Below are 15,244 nucleotides of genomic sequence, written 5' to 3'. Positions count from 1 at the left end.
AGGCAGAATGGGAAATCACCCGAGAAACTGGATGGTGGAGAACTACTGAGACAGGGAATCACTTAAAACCCTACTCCACCCCTGTTTCTTGTAACATCACTAAAGAGAACAAAAACAAGCAAAATTGAAATTCAGAATACTATATTTGGGCCAACAAACAGATGGTTGGGTTTGCTAAGTGGTACAGAATAGAGGGGGGAGGTGAAAAGAGACCCAAATCCCTACCTTTAGAATTGCTCTTGATGATCATAAAATGTAACTAATTGTACGTGATAAACAGGAGACACCCAACTGAAACATGGCTTTAAACAATAAATTAACTTTGGATTGTTGGATTTCTAGGATAAAGGCAGAATTCTTCTTGCAGGACGCAACTAAGAGCCTGTATTGTGCATATGGGAAATTAAATGCTAATGTTTCCAGATGTATGACCTTTGACACAAAAGATTTTTAGTTCTGATGAAGAGGGATTTCTTAAAAGAAAACAACAACAAAATCTCCCACTATGAAGCTACATTAATGCGGTATTTCCAACTAAGCTCACAGCCTACCACTAGGGTTGCCAATTTTGGTTGGACGTATTCCTGGAGGTTTCATCACATGACATAATCTTTAATTAAAGATTAATCTTTAATTCCTGGAGACTCCAGGACAATCCTGGAGTGTTTGTAACCCTACCTACCACCCACCAGAGCAAAAAGTATATTTCCTGAGGTACTAAAGAAGCAAAACATACTACTGGAATATAGAGCTCAGAATATAATTTTGAATAAAGTTTGAAGTAAAACAGTACACTTTTTTGTCCTTGTCTTAAACTGTTTATTGTTGAAATGGTTTGCTTACTATTGCTGACTATTGACCATGCTGGTCAACAAGATGGTTATGCCATTGTAGGTGTCTGATGGTTAATTATATAAGGACTCCAAAAATTCTATGCACTCAGTGCGTGTGGATGGATGGGACAGTGAGAATAATTAAATACTCTGCAAGGAATGATAGCAAAACCACTCCATGACCACCACTCTGCCCTGCTCCCCTAAACACCACAATACTGGAGATGGGGCTTGCTAATGAATATTTGTAGTTTTTAATCCACTGGCCACTTTCCAGCTTTCCCCCAACCTGCTATACCTTCAAAACCACATTGTGCAAGAGCCTTCTCCGAGTATAGCTGCACACGAAGAATCCTACATCCTGAGCCTTACATTGGTCGGGACGCACTTTGTCCCGATATCGGGGGACCGTCTGGTGGAGGACGCAAGCCGGCACTTCCTGGGCCCTGAGGCAGCTCAGCTGAACTCCCAGCGCCTGCCTGCCTGCCCGCCGGCCGGCCGGCAGGAGCCTGCAGAGTGCTACAGCCCCCTGCCTGCCCGCCGGCCGGCAGGAGCCTGCAGAGTGCTGCAGCCCCACTCCCCAGGCACGCACAGAGACGGCGAGGAGGTCTCCACTGTGTGCTGCAGGGGCGGGGGGGCTTGTAGGCGCCGGCAGCGAGCCCCCCGCCCCTGTCCCCGCCCCCCGACCCGACCGACCTTAGGAGCCAGAGGGACAGGACCTGCCTGCTGGATGCTCCCTGGGAGCCACTCCAGGTAAGGCTAGCACTGCCTGGGACTCACCTGGCCCCCTGGCAGGTCCCTCTGGTGGGGGGGGGCTCTGCGTGCTGCCCCCTCCCTCCCCGAGGGGGGAGGTGGAGACGGAGCGGAGGCAAGCTGGGGGGGGGGGGGGTGGAGCTGCCGGTGGGTTCTCAGTTTTTCCTGTGCTCTGGCAGTTGTTTTTTGTTTGTTTGTTTTGCTCCGCCGCCCGCTTGTTTTGTTTTTTTGCACCGTTCCCTCCCCTCCCCCGCGTCCCGATATTTGACCTCTGTCATCTGGTCACCCTAGCAAAGAGGAGCAATATTTGCCATAAACATATTCAAGTTATAGCTAGTGTGATATACATCTTCCCTTTTGCATATCATCTGATATTGCTGACTTGACTCACGGCACTGATGCCAGTCATTGCAATATGATCTTTGATACCATACAATGTGTTCATTATAAAAAATGGCATGAACAGTTACATCCCAGTATTCATGCAAATCCACCTGCTTCCCATTAATTTCAGGATCCAGACGAATCTTGCTCTCTTTGGCTTTAAAACCTTCATGGACGTGGTCCTGCTTCTCATGAACTTTGCCCCTTAAGTGGCTTCCACCCTTCTAGCTGGGTCCTTAATCTGTTGCTTCAAACAATTTCACCACTGCTAGTGCAAGAGCTTTCTCTTTTGCAATTTCTTTGCTCTCCACATAGTCTTTCATTTCCAGCTCTTCAAAGCTTTTCACTCTTAACAATCATCTCTTACTTTGTTTCTCCTCCTCTCTGCTATTATTTAACTCTGGGGTGCTGGCACTTACAATTAAAAAGGTCGTAGAGCAGTTATTAAACTAAGGGCTAGGGGAAAGCTGACTGCTGCGGAGGAGTACGTGGTTCGGACAGCGATATCCCTTAGGGGAGAATCTATTAATGGAGATTCCCTATGTCCTAGTAAGGAGGAGAGGCTAGAAGATGTAAAATACAGGTAAGATCTGATGAGAAACAGTCAAAAGAAAAAGAAGTCTCATTCAATTACATTATGTAATAGCAGACTGCTAAAAAGTGACAAGTTTTTAAAGTGCTTATATACCAATGCTAGAAGTCTGAATAATAAGATGGGCGAACTAGAGTGCCTCATATTAAATGAGGATATTGATATAATAGGCATCACAGAAACTTGGTGGAATGAGGATAATCAATGGGACACAGTAATACCAGGGTACAAAATATATCGGAAGGACAGAACAGGCCATGCTGGTGGGGGGAGTGGCACTATATGTGAAAGGAAGTGCAGAATCAAATGAAGTAAAAATCGTAGATGAACCAAACTGCACCACAGAATCTGTATGGATAGTAATCTGTTGTGGAATCTCCATCTCTGGAGATATTTAAGAGTAGGTTAGATAAATGTCTATCAGGGATGGTCTAGACAGTATTTGGTCCTGCCATGCGGGCAGGGGACTGGACTCGATGACCTCTCGAGGTCCCTTCCAGTCCTAGAATCTATGAATCTATGAATCCATGCTCTAAAATAAGAATGTAGCAGTAGGGATATATTACCGACCACCTGACCAGGATGGTAATAGTGACTGTGAAATGCTCAGGGAGCTTAGAGAGGCTACTAAAATAAAATATTCAATAATAATGGAGGATTTCAACTATCCCCATATTGACTGGGTACATGTCACCTCAGGAACGGATGCAGAGATAAAGCTTCTTAACATCTTAAATGACTGCTTCTTGGAGCAGCTAGTCCTGGGACCCACCAGAGGAGAGGCAATTCTTGATTTAGTCCTAAGTGGAGCACAGGATCTGGTCCAAGAGGTGAATATAGCTAGAGCCCTTGGTAATAGTGACCATAATATAAATTACATTTAACATCTCTGTGGTGGGGGGGGGGGGGGGGGGAAACACAGCAGCCCAACACTGCAGCATTTAATTTCAGAAAGGGGAACTACACAAAAATGAGGAGATTAGTGAAACAGAAATTAAAAGGTACAGTGCCAAAAGTGAAATCCCTTCAAGCTTCATGGAAACTTTTTAAAGACACCATAATAGACGCTCAACTTAAATGTATACCCCAAATTAAAAAACATAATAAGAGAACCAAAAAAGTGACACCATGGCTAAAGAACAAAGTAAAAGAAGCTGTTAAGAGACAAAAAGGCATCCTTTAAAAAGTGGAAGTTAAATCCTAGTGCGGAAAATAGAAAGGAGCATAAACTCTGGCAAATGAAATGTAGAAATATAATTAGGAAGGCCAAAAAGGAATTTGAAGAACAGCTAGCCAAGGATAAAAAAAAAAAAAAAAAAAAAAAAAAGGTCTATTACTTTTTGTAAGTACATCAGAAGCAGGAAGGCTGCTAAACAACCAGTGGGGCCACTGGACGATCCAAATGTTAAAGGAGCACTCAAGGACGATAAGACCATTGTGGAGAAACTAAATGAATTCTTTGCATCAGTCTTCATGGCTGAGGATGTGAGGGAGATTCCCAAACCTGAGCCATTCTTTTTAGGTGACAAATCTGAGGAACTGTCCCAGATTGAGGTGTCATTAGAGGAGGTTTGGGAACAAATTGATAAACTAAACAGTAGTAAGTCACCAGGATCAGATGATATTCACCCAAGAGTTCTAAAGGAACTCAATGTGAAATTGCAGAACTACTAACTGTAGTCTGTAACCTATCATTTAAATCAGTTTCTGTACCAAATGACTGGAGGCTAGCTAATGTGACTCCAATTTTTTAAAACGGCTCCAGAGGTGATCCAAGCAATTACAGGCCTGTAAGCCGGACTTCAGTATCGGGCAAACTAGTTGAAATGATAGTAAAGAACAAAATTGTCAGACACATAGATGAACATAATTTGTTGGGGAAGAATCAACATGGTTTTTGTAAGGGGAAATCATGCCTCACCAATCTACTAAAATTCTTTGAGGGGGTCAACAAGCATGTGGACAACGGGGATCCAGTGGATATAGCATACTTCGATTTTCAGAAAGTCTTTGACAAGGTCCCTCACCAAAAGCTGTGAAGCAAAGTAAGCAGTCATGGGATAAGAGGGAAGGTTCTCTCATGGATTGGTAACTGGTTAAAAGATAGGAAACAAAGGGTAGGAATAAATGGTCAGTTTTCAGAATGGAGAGAGGTAAACAGTGGTGTCCCCTGGGGTCTGTACAGGGACCAGTCCTATTCAGTATATTCATAAATGATCTGGGAAAAAGGGGTAAACAGTGAGATGGCAAAATTTGCAGATGATACAAAATTGCTCAAGATAGTTAAGTCCCAGGCAGACTGCGAAGAGCTACAAAAGGATCTCTCAAAACTGGGTGACTGGGCAACAAAATAGCAGATGAAATTCAATGTTGATAAATGCAAAGTAATGCACATTGGAAAACATAATCCCAACGATACATCTAAAATGATGGGGTCTAAATTGGCTGTTACGACTCAAGAAAGAGACCTTGGAGTCATTTTGGATAGTTCTCTGAAAATATCCACTCAATGTGCAGTGGCAGTCAAAAAAGCTAACACAAGGTTGGGAATCATTAAGAAAGGGATAGATAATAAGACAGAAAATATCATATTGCCCCTATAAAAATCCATGGTATGCCCACATCTTGAATACTGTGTGCAGATGTGGTCACCCCATCTCAAAAAAGATATATTGGAATTGGAAAAGGTTCAGAAAAGGGCAACAAAAATGATTAGGGGTATGGAATGGCTGCCATATGAGGAGAGATTAATCTTAGAAAAGACTTTTCATCTTAGAAAAGAGACGACTAAGGGGGAATATGATAGAGGTCTATAAAATCATGACTGGTGTGGAGAAAATAAATAAGCAAGTGTTAGTTACTCCTTCTCATAACACAAGAACTAGGGGTCACCAAATGAAATTAATAGGCAGCAGGTTTAAAATAAACAAAAGGAAGTATTTTTTCCACATAACACAGCGTCAACCTGTGGAACTTCTTGCCAGAGGATGTTGTGAAGGCCAAGACTATAACAGGGTTCAAAAATGAACTAGATAAGTTCATGGAAGATAGGTCCATCAATGGCTATTTGCCAGGAAGGACAGGGATGGTGTCCCTAACCTCTGTTTGCCAGAAGCTGGGAATGGGCAACAGGGGATGGATCACTTGGTGATTACCTGTTCTGTTCATTCCCTCTGGGGCACCTGGCATTGGCCACTGTCGGAAGACAGGATACTGGGCTAGATTGACCTTTGGTCTGACCGAATATGGCCGTTCTTATGGGTGTTTTGGGGAGAGGAGAATGGGGGGGTTGCGCCTCTCTCAAGTATCTTGACTTAATATGTATAAAGACACTACATTATATTGACCAAAATATTACTTTATGATTACATAATGTGCTTCAAAATCAAAGCAATCTCTTCTCAGTGACTATCTGGGCAGTATGAAAAGCAATATGCAGTATGAAATAGTGAAAAGCAAAATATTATTTTACATGAAAAGTTACAAAAGTACTAGTCTTTTCCTAACACAATAAATAAAGTAGATTAAAATTAGGAATAAAATAGGTTATGCATATAGCAGGAACACAATTTACTGTAACATGCAAACTGATATTATCATCAGTATCTACATCAGGGGTCGGCAACCTTTCAGAAGTGGTGTGCCGAGTCTTCATTTATTCACTCTAACTTAAGGTTTCGCGTGCCAGTCATACATTTTAACGTTTTTAGAAGGGCTCTTTCTATAAGTCTATAATATATAACTGAACTATTGTAGTATGTAAAGTAAATAAGGTTTTTAAAATGTTTAAGAAGCTTCATTTAAAATTAAATTAAAATGCAGAGCTCCCCGGACCGGTGGCCAGGACCCGGACAGTGTGAGTGCCACTGAAAATCAGCTTGCGTGCCGCCTTCGGCACACGTGCCATAGGTTGCCTACCCCTGATCTACATTAAGAACACAGAAATAACATACCAAAACAGATCAATAATCCATCAAGTCAATTACCCTGTCTCTGAACATAAGCAACTCCAGGTGCTTGAAAAGACAGTACAAACCATTATGCACTTAACAGTATATGATTCGGTGGGACATTCTTTCTTATTAAGATCAGTTTGTACCACCAAACATGAGGATTAAGTGCTCTTGCTCTGTTATCCTAACTAATATGAATGAAGAAAACATCTGTAGTTAAATAAATCTGGGTGAAATCCTGGCCCCATTGGCTTCAGTGTAGATTTCCCCCCCAACCTCTTTTTGAAATTTACTACATTAAATTTACTCAACTACTTGCTTCATTCTCATGCACCAGTAAGCTACATATTTTCTGTTTGTTTATTTTATTTGCATTTTAATGGATTATAAGGATTTTCTCTACCAGTCTTACCACAAGCAGGTACACCAGGGGTGGGCAAACTACAGCCTGGGGCCGGATCCGGCCCACCAGCCGTTTTAATACAGCCCTTGAACTCCGACTGGGGAGCAGGGTCTGGGGCTTGCCCCACTCCAGCACTCCAGCCGGGGAACAGGGTCAGGGGTCACTCTGCGTGGCTCCCAGAAGCAGCGGCATGTCCTCTCTCAGGCTCCCACGTATAGGGGCAGCCAGGGGGCTCTGCTATGCATGCTGTCCCCGCCCCAAGTGCTGCCCCCGCAGCTCCTATTGGTCGGGAACCGTGGCCAATGGGAGCTTCAGGGGTGGCGCCTGCGGATGGGGCAGCACGCAGCAGAGCCGCCTGGCCGCGCCTCCACATAGGAGCCAGAGGTGGGACATGCCGCTGCTTTCAGGAGCCGCTTGAGGTAAACACTGCCTGGAGCCTGCAACCCTGAGCCCCAACCCCCTGCCCCATCCCTGATCCCCCTCCTACCCTCCGAATCCCTCGGTTTCAATCCGGAGCCCCCTCCTACACCGCAAACCCCTCATCCCCAGCACCACCCCAGAGCCCGCACCCCCAGTTGTAGCCCTCCCTGCTACCACACCCCAGAGCCCCCTCCCGCACCCTGAACTCCCCATTTCTGCCCCACCCTGGAGCCCCGACCAGAGCCCTCACCTCATCCCGCACCCCAACCCCAATTGTGTGAGCATTCATGGCCCGCCATACAATTTCCATACCCAGATGTGGCCCTCGGGCCAAAAAGTTTGTCCATCCCTGAGGTACACAAAGTGCATGTATAAATTGCATATAATTAACCTTGCAATGATCTATTATTTGGATTCATGTAATGCGTTTGGGTTTTTTTGAATGGCAACATACCAGCAGCGATTAATTCAATTTTTTAAGAGTCAATGTTATTTAATCATTTAATAGCTAATAGCTTTTCAACACACAACTAGCAGCAGTAGTGTTTCAGTAGATGACCTATCTTCATGCTAGCCAAATATGGCATTTCAGCAACTGAATATATCTTTTTACCATATACTTTATTGCTTTTCCCCAGTGGAAAGGCAGAAAAGCAGTGATTTCTTTAATAACTGACCAACCCAATGCTTTAAGAAGATTGTTAGACTATTTTATTCCCTTTTCTTGAAAAAAACCTCTCACTTCAGAAACCAATATGTAACTTTAAAACAATTTTATATACTTGATCCCTTTCCTGGCAATACTGATCAACCTGTTTTATTAGAGGAATCACAAGAAATAACCGAACAAATGTAATTAGTTCTAAAACATATATTTCAATTAAAAACATGCTCACGGGCTGGATCAAATATATTTTCACAACACAGCAGGGCATCTGTGAATAAGAGTCACTTAGAATGGACAAGAACAGCTTCCAGGATTTAATGCTTTCATTAACCCGAGGCCCCAAGTTTTCCCAGTGCCAGAGACTGCTCAGGAAAAGTCAGCTAGAAAAGCTCAGCTACCTTACAATCACGCATTTTCAGATGCCCAACATTCCTCTTCTCTTGCTTCAACTCAAGGTCCCAGCACTGGAATGGAGTTTTACTAAAATCATGTTTTCTGAAGCATTAGCACAACACAGTTTCATAGTGCAAGATCCTAATAAAACTCATGTCACTGTCACCACAATGAGGGAAGCAAGAGTTGACGCAAAATAGAGCAGAAGAGCAATACAAAGGGATGGAAGAGAGCGCGCATAATAATTCTTAACCAGTAAGTTCTTCAGGGCAGGCACCATATCTTTGTACGTAATTACACAGTGATGAGCACAATGTGTCCCTTATTCTGAGTGTGGCTTCTGGGTGCTACTATAATAAAAATATTGAACAAAAATAGACGGCAAGGTGTGCGTGAAGTAGAGAATACATCTAATAGAAGGGAAGCAAGAAAGACAATGAGTTAAAAAGATAAAATTAAAATGTAGTAAATCCAAAGTACATCAGACAAAGCATCTCTTTTATGGCCTCTTATTCTGGGCATGCATTCCAGGTCATTTTTTGCTAATGACATTTGCCATGCTATAGTGTGGTTGCCTGAGTGCATATAACATAATGGCACTCAAACAGGGGTAATCCTGAATGGCAGCATCACCACCAGAGAATTCTGTATTTTTGTCCAGAGATCCTTACTATTTCACCTCAGGCCAAGTTTGTTTCACCCACGGAAGTTCTCCATAAGTGGGAGACTCTAAAGTCTTATCTTGGCAACTACTATATACTTTAAACTATACACTATTATAATATTAAGTAATATATTCATTTTTCTTAAAGTAATTAGCAAAAGTTAGATTATTGAAAACAAACTAGTAACTGATAGTATTAGTCACTCCAAAGCTATGGTTATGGAAATGACTAACAGTCTGATTATTTAATTCATTTCAACATGAAGAAAAACCTTGCCATTTGCAGTGTATTGTGGCGGGGAGGGGGAAGAGGGATTACTGCAAAAATGCAAAGTGATTTCAAAATGCAATACTTTTTTGGTTTCCAGAAATACTACATTGCTTAAAAGTTAAACACTTTTATTTTTTAGAACAAATCAAATTTAATTCCAGCAAACCAAAAAAAATAAAAATAAAAATAAAATGTGGACTCTATCAGCTAGTAAAAATATAGACTACTGCAATGTTTGATTTTTGTACCATCCTTAAAATGTATTTGTACCTGCCAATTTAAATGTAAACAATAGCAATGTGAAACCAGTTTGATTACCTAAGACCAAGTCTATGTTTGTACAAGACTCTCATTTGTCATCAGGTACGGTATAATACCCCATTAGATGCTCAGTGGATCAGAAAATCTCAGATTAAAAGGAAATAAAATGATGGTACATCTACTTACAGGATAAAAATAATCTCTGGTAAAGAGGCCCAACACAAGGCCCTCTGAACCTCTTAAGACCCACACTAGGGTTGCCAACCCTCTCAGTTTCGCTGGGAGTCTCCTGGAATCGGGCTCTATCTCCCAGAGGCTACTGAAGCCAAACTGGGAGATTTTAGGTGCTAAAAGTCCGTTGGCGCAGTGGGGCTCCCTCCCTGCCCTGTCTCCACGCCGCTCCCAGAAGCAGCCGGAACATCTCTGCAGTCCCTGGGCGGGAGTCAGGGGTATCTACGCACTGCCCACGCCCCAAGCGCCAACTCCGCAGCTCCCATTGGCCAGGAACTGTGGCCAATGGAAGCTGCGGGGGGCGGTGCCTGCAGGCAGGGGCAGTGCACGGAGCCCCCTGCCCACCCCCCGGGGTTGCAGGGACGTGCTGGCCGATTCTGGGAGGGGCGCAGATCCCCCCTGGCCCTGCTTACCTCGGGCAGCTCCCAGTTGGCGGCACAGCAGGCTCCGCCCCTGCAGCTCCCATTGGTTGCAGTTCCTGGCCAATGGGAGCTGCAGAGTCAGCGCTTCGGGTGTGGGCAGCATGCAGAGACCCTTGGCCCCCCCAGGGGCTGCAGGAATGTGCCAGCCACTTCCGCGAAAGACGCGGGACCGGGGCAGGCAGGGATCCTGCCTTAGCCCTGCTGCGCTGCTGCCTGAGAGCCACCCAAGGTAAGTACCGCCTGGCCAGAGCCCGCACCCCTTTCCCCCCGCCTGCACCCCAACCTCCTGCCCCAGCCCTGAGCCCCCTCCCAGAACCTGCACCCCCTCCCACACCCCAACCCCTTGCCCCAGAGCAGTGAAAGTGAATGAGAGTGGGGGAGAGCGAGCGACGGAGGGAGGGGGGATGGAGTGAGCACGGCGGGGCCTCGGAGGCAGGATGGGGCGGAGCCTCGGGGCAGGGGCGGGGCAAGGGGGTGTTTGGAGTTGTGTGATTAGACAGTTGGCAACTCTAGCCCACATGTGGGCACACCGGAGGTGGGAGGGGAGTGAGTAGCTGCACAGGACAAGCACAAAAGATGACTATGGGCGCTGGCAAGGGTTGGAACAGGGTAGGTGTCATGAATCTGTGCTTCTGAAGAACCAGTTGTCCTAGTAGTGTGTGCAAATTGCAGACTGGCTCTGGTGATCACAGGCCTGGGTTAGTGGGAATGGCCTCCCAAATCTCCCCATGCTCTACCTGCACAGAACCCAAATATTTAGATTCTGTGGAGGTGGAGTGACTATTACCCTTAGCGTGCATTCACGGCCACATCTTAAGCATGATATACTCAATTTAACTACTATCTAGTGAGTTAAAATCACACTGTGTCACACTTTAAACAAACTATTACAACACTTCAGAGTTTGACCTTATCAAAATATCATTTACAGCCATACAATTCTGAAACATCACATGTAACAGCTGTACAGTCCATAAATTAACTACTCTTCTGATGCCACAGAATACTATACAAAGTCGTTCAAGAGGAATCTACACAGAGCTTCATATCTGTTTCATTAACAAAGATATTTAATAGCATGCTCTATCTGCACTCACAGCAAAATGGTCACAATAAAACAGATACCACGATTCATTTGCAAATGTTGAATAAAATGTGGTTGTATCTATTGTGAAATGTCAAGACATGACTTGTGATCCGTATCATTGGAAGTAAGCCATCATGCATATTTAAAGAAACTACGTGTAGAGAAACTCTTAGGACCTTTTTTAAATGAGATCTCTCTCAGGCTCTGTCATTTTTTCATAGCTACACTCCAGCTTCACTTTTATGCTTGTTTAAAATAAAATCTTATACCTGAGAGGTGGACCCAAGTAGGTTATAGTTAAATGAGGAGAAATCACACTTTCATGTACTGTTTAAAACAAAATCACCCCAGAGAACTGGCAATGGGATACAGAACTTTCACCTTTAAGCCACCAGATCAAATTGTGTATGACCAGAAGTCATTACCATTTGAAAGTTGCTCTGCTGCTACATAAAAGATGCTGTTGGTGTCTGTACCATTCCAAGTGGAGAAGTGTTTGTTTGTTTTTTATATGGAGATATATCTATCTCATAGAACTGGAAGATCATTGAGTCCAGTCCCCTGCCCACTAGCAGGACCAATTTTTTGCCTCAGATCCCTAAATGGCCTCCTCAAGGATTGAACTCACAACCCTGGGTTTAGCGGGCCAATGCTCAAACCACTGAGCTATCCTTCACCCCAATTTTCATATTACAAAAAACACCATGGTTAAGACCCTTGTTTAATGTCTCAGCAAGGTATTTCTTCAGGTCAAGGTCGATGCCTATTTAACTAAGGAAATTTATGCTGCCCCTGGCTATATGCCAGTTCTGTGGATATGAGAAAAGAATTCAATCTTCAGGACAGTCAGCAAATCCTGCATTCCTTTTGCAGCTATCCTCCAAACTTCACATCCACATGCCCACAACAAACACAGTCTCATTTCATCCAAACATCAGAAGAATTAATTCCCTGATCCACATTTCTCAGATATTTAATCATTCAGTAAACCTACTGCTTCTGGAAGATCCTCTTGTTAACACTGCCTCAAAGGTTGTTTCCATCATGATATAGCTATTATGTTGTAAACGGAAAGCACCCTCTAGCTATGATCTAAATATACAGCTCATTTCTGCGAGGCGATCTAGAGCAAGGTGAAGTGCAACTCTCCTCCCCTTGGGCTTTGAGTATCTCTCTCTTTTTTTACAGCACTGGCATTCCCACTTTATTGGCAGAATTAAGAATGTAGAACTGTGAAACTGTAGTGTATTTAATCCTGTGGCAGGTTTTACACTTAAAGTAAAAAGACACACTAAGCACACTGTAAACTAAAGTAAATGGAAAAACAGCATTACGCTTGAGTTAAGCGTAGAGATCTAGACAGATTGTCAGTTTGTAAAGGAAGGTTTATTGCAGGCTATGTTATTTTAATAGCTCTGCAATACTTGTCTAAAGGAAGTAGCTGAGTCTTCCTGTTTATAGAGATACTAAGCAAAAAATTCCATGAAATACCAGTTGCATTGAAAATGTAATGGTGTTGTCCATGTAATGCACATGGCCAGGGGTGAAAGTAAAGCCGAAGACTTGCAGGTACAGGGGCCGACTCCAGCCCCCAGAAGAGGTGGGGCCTCAGGCGGAAGGGGGCTGGGCTGGGGGGGGGGGGGTCCACGCTGTCTGGCCCATGCTACCCAGGGCTCCAGCAGCGATTTAAAGGGCTCGGGGCCATGGCAGCGGCGGCCGGAGTCCCAGGCCCCTTTAAATCGCTGGCCCCGGGGCAGCTGCTCCTTTTGCCGCGGCCGGGGGGTGGGCAAAAGGGGCAACGACATTAAAGCACTGCCACGGCACTTTTTGTTGTCCTTCATTATAAACATATGGCACCTTTTAACTGACTGGGTATAAGCCCCTAAGGACCGTAACACAGCCCTGGAATCCTTAAAAGAATGAAATGTCTCGTCCGCCTTTTCAGAAAATGGTACGTATTCTGTGGTCTGTTGCATGTGTGGAGCAATGCCAGACTTCTGCAACCAAGAAGCCCTCCTCATTGTTACAGCTGAGGCCATAATCCTAGATGAGATGTCCGCCACATCAAGTCCTGACTGTTGTGATGTCCTAGCTACTAGACGTCCCTCTGCCTTAAATTCTTCTCTGGCATCCTCAGGTAACTTATCTGATGCTGCACTGACAGGGCGGGGGGACATAAGATAGCTTTCCACTATCATTCTTCCTCCCTGATCCTGGGGCTACATAAAGCCAGCCACCCTGGCACACATTAACGAGTCCCTGAGGAAGTTTTAACTTATGCGGGCAGATAGCTTCTAAGGTACCACTCCTGCTTTCTAGATCTTCAATGAAACAGCTAATGTTGAAATTAGGTTACAGAGTTAATATACCGTTGAAATGAATAGGGACAGGTGGACCTGCAACAGATGTTCTTTTGGGGACTCAGAACTCAAGACAACAGCATTCCATATTGTTTTGCAGTGGATTCATGTTTGGAAGATTAATATGTAAAACAAATCTTGGATTCTGTTGCACACATTTATAGTAGGAAGTGGGTTCTACAGCTGTGGAATAGAGGAACATAGAGGGCACTGCCAGCATTAAACATGAATGACGAAATCCAGGATCTACTGAAGTCAATGGAAAAACTCCCATTAACTTCAATAGAGGCAAGATTTCACCCCAAGATTATTGTAACCTATTCTTTTATTCTTAACCCTGTTGCAGTCTTACCGCAAAACAGTAAATACCAAAAATCTTCTTGTATACAGCAGTCTCTTCATAATGTTGTTTTAGTATAACCATGTTAATAACTTATACTGAACTTGCTGTTTGAACACACACTTTACAGTGCATAATTAGTTGTTTTGATAACATTAAGGTTTTGCGGTCTGGTTCTTAATATCACAGGCAACCACTATTTAAGTATAAAAGAATGGCTATTAAGCATAATTTGTAATTTTCTAATATTAATGTAAAGACATATCTATTACACAGAAGCAATACTAAAATATTAGAAGTTCTCATTTTTATCACTAATATAGGAAGACTGTGATGGGATGGACTAGGTCCAGAGGCCCCCGGCTGGAGGCCTTGCAGCCCCAGAAAAGGGCAGTAGAGAGGTCCTCAAAGCTGCCTAGAGCAGCTGTGGGGGAAGCAGCCAATCGGGACCCAGCCAGCTAGTATAAGAAGAGCTGCAGGGCCAGCCTGAGATCAGTCCCTTGCTAGACCTGGAGGAGAGTGGATGATGCTCTGGGCTGGCTGCTAGGACTCCACCAGGACAAGACCCTAAGGTAAGGGTGAAGAATGTGCTGGACCCACAGGGAAGTGGCCCAGGGAATTGTAGGAGCAATGCAATTTATTTAAAGGGACATGGTGGATGGCTGAGACCCAGAGTAGAGAGCGGGCCCGGGTCTCCCCCACCAGCCACCGGGAAAGTAGCCTGGACTTTGATGCACACCAGAAGGGGAATTGTACTCTTTTGGTGGCCCAGGTGAAGAGCTGGGGCCAGAAAGGCCCAGAGAGGCGAAGCATCTCCAGGGAGGCAGCCCTGAGGGACGTAGTCCCACACTCAGGGGCGGCTCTATGTTCTTTGCCGCCCCAAGCACGGCAGTCAGGCGGCCTTCGGCGGCATGCCTGCGGGCAGTCAGCTGGTCACGCGGATTCGGCGGCATTTCTGCGGGTGATCTGCCGGTCCCGCGCCTTTGGCTTACCCGCCGCCGAATTGCCGCCGAATCCGTGGGACCAGCAGACCTCCCGCAGGCATGCCACCGAAGGCTGCCTGACTGCTGCCCTCACAGCAACCAGCACGCCGCCCCAGGCACGCGCTTGCTGCGCTGGTGCCTGGAGCTACCCCTGCCCACACTAAGGCTGAAGAGATACTATCCTTCATGTTATTGAATAATGTAAACAAACTCCTCAACCATGACAT

This window comes from Emys orbicularis, chromosome 3, assembly GCF_028017835.1.
Source record: "Emys orbicularis isolate rEmyOrb1 chromosome 3, rEmyOrb1.hap1, whole genome shotgun sequence".
NCBI classification, from domain to species: domain Eukaryota; kingdom Metazoa; phylum Chordata; order Testudines; family Emydidae; genus Emys; species Emys orbicularis.
The sequence above is the reverse complement of the archived record's forward strand: the minus strand, read 5'-3'. Positions refer to the sequence as shown.